Raw genomic sequence first — 7,600 nt, forward strand, 5'->3', positions numbered from 1 at the left:
GGGCTAGAGCCTCCATTTTTGCACTCACGTCTAAGTCTCATGGCCCTCTATCAGAATCCAGAGTTTTGAGAAGATTGGAGAAACTTAATTTTTCGCCCCAAAAAAAAAAAAACGAAAGGGGTACCACTGTCGTTTTTTTTTTCGGGCCGAATTTTTGAGTTTCGATATCTCAGCTCTGGAAGGGGCTAGAGCCTCCATTTTTGCACTCAGTTCTAAGTCTCATGGCCCTCTATCAGAATCCAGAGTTTTGAGAAGATTGGAGAAACTTAATTTTTCGCCCCAAAAAAAAAACGTAAGGGGTACCACTGTCGTTTTTTTTTTCGGGCCGAATTTTTGAGTTTCGATATCTCAGCTCTGGAAGGGTCTAGAGCCTCCATTTTTGCACTCAGGTGTAAGTCTCATGGCCCTCTATCAGAATCCAGAGTTTTGAGAAGATTGGAGAAACTTAATTTTTCGCCCAAAAAAAAAAACTTAAGGGGTACCACTGTCTTTTTTTTTTCGGGCCGAATTTTTGAGTTTCGATATCTCAGCTCTGGAAGGGGCTAGAGCCTCCATTTTTGCACTCAGTTCTAAGTCTCATGGCCCTCTATCAGAATCCAGAGTTTTGAGAAGATTGGAGAAACTTAATTTTTCGCCCAAAAAAAAAAACGTAAGGGGTACCACTGTCGTTTTTTTTTTCGGGCCGAATTTTGGAGTTTCGATATCTCAGCTCTGGAAGGGTCTAGAGCCTCCATTTTTGCACACAGGTGTAAGTCTCATGGCCCTCTATCAGAATCCAGAGTTTTGAGAAGATTGGAAAACTTAATTTTTCGCCCCCAAAAAAAAAACGTAAGGGGTACCACTGTCGTTTTTTTTTTTCGGGCCGAATTTTTGAGTTTCGATATCTCAGCTCTGGAAGGGGCTAGAGCCTCCATTTTTGCACTCACGTCTAAGTCTCATGGCCCTCTATCAGAATCCAGAGTTTTGAGAAGATTGGAGAAACTTAATTTTTCGCCCAAAAAAAAAAACGAAAGGGGTACCACTGTCGTTTTTTTTCGGGCCGAATTTTTGAGTTTCCATATCTCAGCTCTGGAAGGGTCTAGAGCCTCCATTTTTGCACTCAGGTCTAAGTCTCATGGCCCTCTATCAGAATCCAGAGTTTTGAGAAGATTGGAGAAACTTAATTTTTCGCCCGAAAAAAAAAAAACGTAAGGGGTACCACTGTCGTTTTTTTTTTTTGGGCCGAATTTTTGAGTTTCGATATCTCAGCTCTGGAAGGGTCTAGAGCCTCCATTTTTGCACTCAGGTGTAAGTCTCATGGCCCTCTATCAGAATCCAGAGTTTTGAGAAGATTGGAGAAACGTAATTTTTCGCCCCCCAAAAAAAAACGTAAGGGGTACCACTGTCGTTTTTTTTTTCGGGCCGAATTTTTGAGTTTCGATATCTCAGCTCTGGAAGGGGCTAGAGCCTCCATTTTTGCACTCAGGTCTAAGTCTCATGGCCCTCTATCAGAATCCAGAGTTTTGAGAAGATTGGAGAAACTTAATTTTTCGCCCAAAAAAAAAAAACGTAAGGGGTACCACTGTCGTTTTTTTTTCGGGCCGAATTTTTGAGTTTCGATATCTCAGCTCTGGAAGGGTCTAGAGCCTCCATTTTTGCACTCAGGTGTAAGTCTCATGGCCCTCTATCAGAATCCAGAGTTTTGAGAAGATTGGAGAAACTTCATTTTTCACCCAAAAAAAAAAAAAACGTAAGGGGTACCACTGTCGTTTTTTTTTTTGGGCCGAATTTTTGAGTTTCGATATCTCAGCTCTGGAAGGGGCTAGAGCCTCCATTTTTGCACTCAGGTGTAAGTCTCATGGCCCTCTATCAGAATCCAGAGTTTTGAGAAGATTGGAGAAACTTCATTTTTCACCCAAAAAAAAAAAACGAAAGGGGTACCACTGTCGTTTTTTTTTTTGGGCCGAATTTTTGAGTTTCGATATCTCAGCTCTGGAAGGGGCTAGAGCCTCCATTTTTGCACTCAGGTCTAAGTCTCATGGCCCTCTGTCAGAATCCAGAGTTTTGAGAAGATTGGAGAAACTTAATTTTTCGCCCAAAAAAAAAAACGAAAGGGGTACCACTGTCGTTTTTTTTTCGGGCCGAATTTTTGAGTTTCGATATCTCAGCTCTGGAAGGGGCTAGAGCCTCCATTTTTGCACTCAGTTGTAAGTCTCATGTCCCTCTATCAGAATCCAGAGTTTTGAGAAGATTGGAGAAACTTAATTTTTCGCCCGAAAAAAAAAAAACGTAAGGGGTACCACTGTCGTTTTTTTTTTTTGGGCCGAATTTTTGAGTTTCGATATCTCAGCTCTGGAAGGGTCTAGAGCCTCCATTTTTGCACTCAGGTGTAAGTCTCATGGCCCTCTATCAGAATCCAGAGTTTTGAGAAGATTGGAGAAACGTAATTTTTCGCCCCCCAAAAAAAAACGTAAGGGGTACCACTGTCGTTTTTTTTTTCGGGCCGAATTTTTGAGTTTCGATATCTCAGCTCTGGAAGGGGCTAGAGCCTCCATTTTTGCACTCAGGTCTAAGTCTCATGGCCCTCTATCAGAATCCAGAGTTTTGAGAAGATTGGAGAAACTTAATTTTTCGCCCAAAAAAAAAAAACGTAAGGGGTACCACTGTCGTTTTTTTTTCGGGCCGAATTTTTGAGTTTCGATATCTCAGCTCTGGAAGGGTCTAGAGCCTCCATTTTTGCACTCAGGTGTAAGTCTCATGGCCCTCTATCAGAATCCAGAGTTTTGAGAAGATTGGAGAAACTTCATTTTTCACCCAAAAAAAAAAAAAAACGTAAGGGGTACCACTGTCGTTTTTTTTTTTGGGCCGAATTTTTGAGTTTCGATATCTCAGCTCTGGAAGGGGCTAGAGCCTCCATTTTTGCACTCAGGTGTAAGTCTCATGGCCCTCTATCAGAATCCAGAGTTTTGAGAAGATTGGAGAAACTTCATTTTTCACCCAAAAAAAAAAACGAAAGGGGTACCACTGTCGTTTTTTTTTTTTGGGCCGAATTTTTGAGTTTCGATATCTCAGCTCTGGAAGGGGCTAGAGCCTCCATTTTTGCACTCAGGTCTAAGTCTCATGGCCCTCTGTCAGAATCCAGAGTTTTGAGAAGATTGGAGAAACTTAATTTTTCGCCCAAAAAAAAAAAACGTAAGGGGTACCACTGTCGTTTTTTTTTTCGGGCCGAATTTTGGAGTTTCGATATCTCAGCTCTGGAAGGGTCTAGAGCCTCCATTTTTGCACACAGGTGTAAGTCTCATGGCCCTCTATCAGAATCCAGAGTTTTGAGAAGATTGGAAAACTTAATTTTTCGCCCCCAAAAAAAAAACGTAAGGGGTACCACTGTCGTTTTTTTTTTTCGGGCCGAATTTTTGAGTTTCGATATCTCAGCTCTGGAAGGGGCTAGAGCCTCCATTTTTGCACTCACGTCTAAGTCTCATGGCCCTCTATCAGAATCCAGAGTTTTGAGAAGATTGGAGAAACTTAATTTTTCGCCCAAAAAAAAAAACGAAAGGGGTACCACTGTCGTTTTTTTTCGGGCCGAATTTTTGAGTTTCCATATCTCAGCTCTGGAAGGGTCTAGAGCCTCCATTTTTGCACTCAGGTCTAAGTCTCATGGCCCTCTATCAGAATCCAGAGTTTTGAGAAGATTGGAGAAACTTAATTTTTCGCCCGAAAAAAAAAAAAACGTAAGGGGTACCACTGTCGTTTTTTTTTTTTGGGCCGAATTTTTGAGTTTCGATATCTCAGCTCTGGAAGGGTCTAGAGCCTCCATTTTTGCACTCAGGTGTAAGTCTCATGGCCCTCTATCAGAATCCAGAGTTTTGAGAAGATTGGAGAAACGTAATTTTTCGCCCCCCAAAAAAAAACGTAAGGGGTACCACTGTCGTTTTTTTTTTCGGGCCGAATTTTTGAGTTTCGATATCTCAGCTCTGGAAGGGGCTAGAGCCTCCATTTTTGCACTCAGGTCTAAGTCTCATGGCCCTCTATCAGAATCCAGAGTTTTGAGAAGATTGGAGAAACTTAATTTTTCGCCCAAAAAAAAAAAACGTAAGGGGTACCACTGTCGTTTTTTTTTCGGGCCGAATTTTTGAGTTTCGATATCTCAGCTCTGGAAGGGTCTAGAGCCTCCATTTTTGCACTCAGGTGTAAGTCTCATGGCCCTCTATCAGAATCCAGAGTTTTGAGAAGATTGGAGAAACTTCATTTTTCACCCAAAAAAAAAAAAAACGTAAGGGGTACCACTGTCGTTTTTTTTTTTGGGCCGAATTTTTGAGTTTCGATATCTCAGCTCTGGAAGGGGCTAGAGCCTCCATTTTTGCACTCAGGTGTAAGTCTCATGGCCCTCTATCAGAATCCAGAGTTTTGAGAAGATTGGAGAAACTTCATTTTTCACCCAAAAAAAAAAACGAAAGGGGTACCACTGTCGTTTTTTTTTTTTGGGCCGAATTTTTGAGTTTCGATATCTCAGCTCTGGAAGGGGCTAGAGCCTCCATTTTTGCACTCAGGTCTAAGTCTCATGGCCCTCTGTCAGAATCCAGAGTTTTGAGAAGATTGGAGAAACTTAATTTTTCGCCCAAAAAAAAAAACGAAAGGGGTACCACTGTCGTTTTTTTTTCGGGCCGAATTTTTGAGTTTCGATATCTCAGCTCTGGAAGGGGCTAGAGCCTCCATTTTTGCACTCAGTTGTAAGTCTCATGTCCCTCTATCAGAATCCAGAGTTTTGAGAAGATTGGAGAAACTTAATTTTTCGCCCGAAAAAAAAAAAAACGTAAGGGGTACCACTGTCGTTTTTTTTTTTTGGGCCGAATTTTTGAGTTTCGATATCTCAGCTCTGGAAGGGTCTAGAGCCTCCATTTTTGCACTCAGGTGTAAGTCTCATGGCCCTCTATCAGAATCCAGAGTTTTGAGAAGATTGGAGAAACGTAATTTTTCGCCCCCCAAAAAAAAACGTAAGGGGTACCACTGTCGTTTTTTTTTTCGGGCCGAATTTTTGAGTTTCGATATCTCAGCTCTGGAAGGGGCTAGAGCCTCCATTTTTGCACTCAGGTCTAAGTCTCATGGCCCTCTATCAGAATCCAGAGTTTTGAGAAGATTGGAGAAACTTAATTTTTCGCCCAAAAAAAAAAAACGTAAGGGGTACCACTGTCGTTTTTTTTTCGGGCCGAATTTTTGAGTTTCGATATCTCAGCTCTGGAAGGGTCTAGAGCCTCCATTTTTGCACTCAGGTGTAAGTCTCATGGCCCTCTATCAGAATCCAGAGTTTTGAGAAGATTGGAGAAACTTCATTTTTCACCCAAAAAAAAAAAAAAACGTAAGGGGTACCACTGTCGTTTTTTTTTTTGGGCCGAATTTTTGAGTTTCGATATCTCAGCTCTGGAAGGGGCTAGAGCCTCCATTTTTGCACTCAGGTGTAAGTCTCATGGCCCTCTATCAGAATCCAGAGTTTTGAGAAGATTGGAGAAACTTCATTTTTCACCCAAAAAAAAAACGAAAGGGGTACCACTGTCGTTTTTTTTTTTGGGCCGAATTTTTGAGTTTCGATATCTCAGCTCTGGAAGGGGCTAGAGCCTCCATTTTTGCACTCAGGTCTAAGTCTCATGGCCCTCTGTCAGAATCCAGAGTTTTGAGAAGATTGGAGAAACTTAATTTTTCGCCCAAAAAAAAAAACGAAAGGGGTACCACTGTCGTTTTTTTTTCGGGCCGAATTTTTGAGTTTCGATATCTCAGCTCTGGAAGGGGCTAGAGCCTCCATTTTTGCACTCAGTTGTAAGTCTCATGTCCCTCTATCAGAATCCAGAGTTTTGAGAAGATTGGAGAAACTTAATTTTTCGCCCAAAAAAAAAAAAAACGTAAGGGGTACCACTGTCGTTTTTTTTTTCAGGCCGAATTTTTGAGTTTCGATATCTCAGCTCTGGAAGGGTCTAGAGCCTGCATTTTTGCACTCAGGTGTAAGTCTCATGGCCCTCTATCAGAATCCAGAGTTTTGAGAAGATTGGAGAAACGTAATTTTTCGCCCCCCAAAAAAAAACGTAAGGGGTACCACTGTCGTTTTTTTTTTCGGGCCGAATTTTTGAGTTTCGATATCTCAGCTCTGGAAGGGGCTAGAGCCTCCATTTTTGCACTCAGGTCTAAGTCTCATGGCCCTCTATCAGAATCCAGAGTTTTGAGAAGATTGGAGAAACTTAATTTTTCGCCCAAAAAAAAAAAACGTAAGGGGTACCACTGTCGTTTTTTTTTTTCGGGTCGAATTTTTGAGTTTCGATATCTCAGCTCTGGAAGGGGCTAGAGCCTCCATTTTTGCACTCAGTTCTAAGTCTCATGGCCCTCTATCAGAATCCAGAGTTTTGAGAAGATTGGAGAAACTTAATTTTTCGCCCAAAAAAAAAAACGTAAGGGGTACCACTGTCGTTTTTTTTTCGGGCCGAATTTTGGAGTTTCGATATCTCAGCTCTGGAAGGGTCTAGAGCCTCCATTTTTGCACACAGGTGTAAGTCTCATGGCCCTCTATCAGAATCCAGAGTTTTGAGAAGATTGGAAAACTTAATTTTTCGCCCCAAAAAAAAAACGTAAGGGGTACCACTGTCGTTTTTTTTTTTCGGGCCGAATTTTTGAGTTTCGATATCTCAGCTCTGGAAGGGGCTAGAGCCTCCATTTTTGCACTCACGTCTAAGTCTCATGGCCCTCTATCAGAATCCAGAGTTTTGAGAAGATTGGAGAAACTTAATTTTTCGCCCGAAAAAAAAAAAAACGTAAGGGGTACCACTGTCGTTTTTTTTTTTTTGGGCCGAATTTTTGAGTTTCGATATCTCAGCTCTGGAAGGGTCTAGAGCCTCCATTTTTGCACTCAGGTGTAAGTCTCATGGCCCTCTATCAGAATCCAGAGTTTTGAGAAGATTGGAGAAACGTAATTTTTCGCCCCCCCCAAAAAAACGTAAGGGGTACCACTGTCGTTTTTTTTTTCGGGCCGAATTTTTGAGTTTCGATATCTCAGCTCTGGAAGGGGCTAGAGCCTCCATTTTTGCACTCAGGTCTAAGTCTCATGGCCCTCTATCAGAATCCAGAGTTTTGAGAAGATTGGAGAAACTTAATTTTTCGCCCCAAAAAAAAAAACGTAAGGGGTACCACTGTCGTTTTTTTTCGGGCCGAATTTTTGAGTTTCGATATCTCAGCTCTGGAAGGGTCTAGAGCCTCCATTTTTGCACTCAGGTGTAAGTCTCATGGCCCTCTATCAGAATCCAGAGTTTTGAGAAGATTGGAGAAACTTCATTTTTCGCCCAAAAAAAAAAAAAACGTAAGGGGTACCACTGTCGTTTTTTTTTTCAGGCCGAATTTTTGAGTTTCGATATCTCAGCTCTGGAAGGGTCTAGAGCTTGCATTTTTGCACTCAGGTGTAAGTCTCATGGCCCTCTATCAGAATCCAGAGTTTTGAGAAGATTGGAGAAACGTAATTTTTCGCCCCCCAAAAAAAAACGTAAGGGGTACCACTGTCGTTTTTTTTTTCGGGCCGAATTTTTGAGTTTCGATATCTCAGCTCTGGAAGGGGCTAGAGCCTCCATTTTTGCACTCAGGTCTAAGT

Source organism: Pimephales promelas, chromosome 11 (assembly GCF_988280905.1).
Source record: "Pimephales promelas chromosome 11, fPimPro1.hap1.1, whole genome shotgun sequence".
NCBI lineage: Eukaryota > Metazoa > Chordata > Actinopteri > Cypriniformes > Leuciscidae > Pimephales > Pimephales promelas.